Here is a 672-nt window from a genome sequence, read left to right as displayed (position 1 = left end):
TCTCTACTTGTATGAGAACCACTTTTGTTTTGTTTTGTTTTGTTTTTAGATTCCACGTAAGAGTGATATTGACATTGTGTGGTATTTAAAAATTTTTTTTTTAATCTTCTTCTCCCTTGTGGAAACAGTGTTATTAAGATTATTAATAATTGATATAACTTCAAAATTTAATATCTGAGATATTTTTCAGAATATTTTTGTTAACTTGTTTAATTTTAAATACAATAATTTATTGATATTTTAAATGATATCAGTAGATTTTGCATTTTATAGAATATTAAACATTTTATTTATGCTCTCACAATTAATTGTTTCACTTGACATAATATGCAAAGAGACTGAATGACTGATTTTACTTCACTTACAGGCTAATGAGTCAGCCCATTAGCTGACAAAAGATTTGAGATTCCTGGGTCATGTCATAAAAGATTACCCACAGCATAGTTAATACTAGAAATGCCACCAAAGTTGTTCAAGTTTTCTTTGCCTCCAAGTATCATAAGGTGACATAAAGGGTCAGATAAATCCTGCATGGGGCAGTGTGTTTCACACAGAGATCCTGAGCTTAAAGAACTCACCATTTTTTATGGAAAACAGTAAACAACACTGCTCTTTGTAGAGAGAGATACTATCTTACCTCTTGAAATTTCTAGTTGCATAAACACCCAGAGG

The sequence above is a fragment of the Galeopterus variegatus genome, unplaced genomic scaffold (genome assembly GCF_000696425.1).
Source record: "Galeopterus variegatus unplaced genomic scaffold, G_variegatus-3.0.2 Scaffold4660, whole genome shotgun sequence".
NCBI classification, from domain to species: domain Eukaryota; kingdom Metazoa; phylum Chordata; class Mammalia; order Dermoptera; family Cynocephalidae; genus Galeopterus; species Galeopterus variegatus.
The sequence above is the reverse complement of the archived record's forward strand: the minus strand, read 5'-3'. Positions refer to the sequence as shown.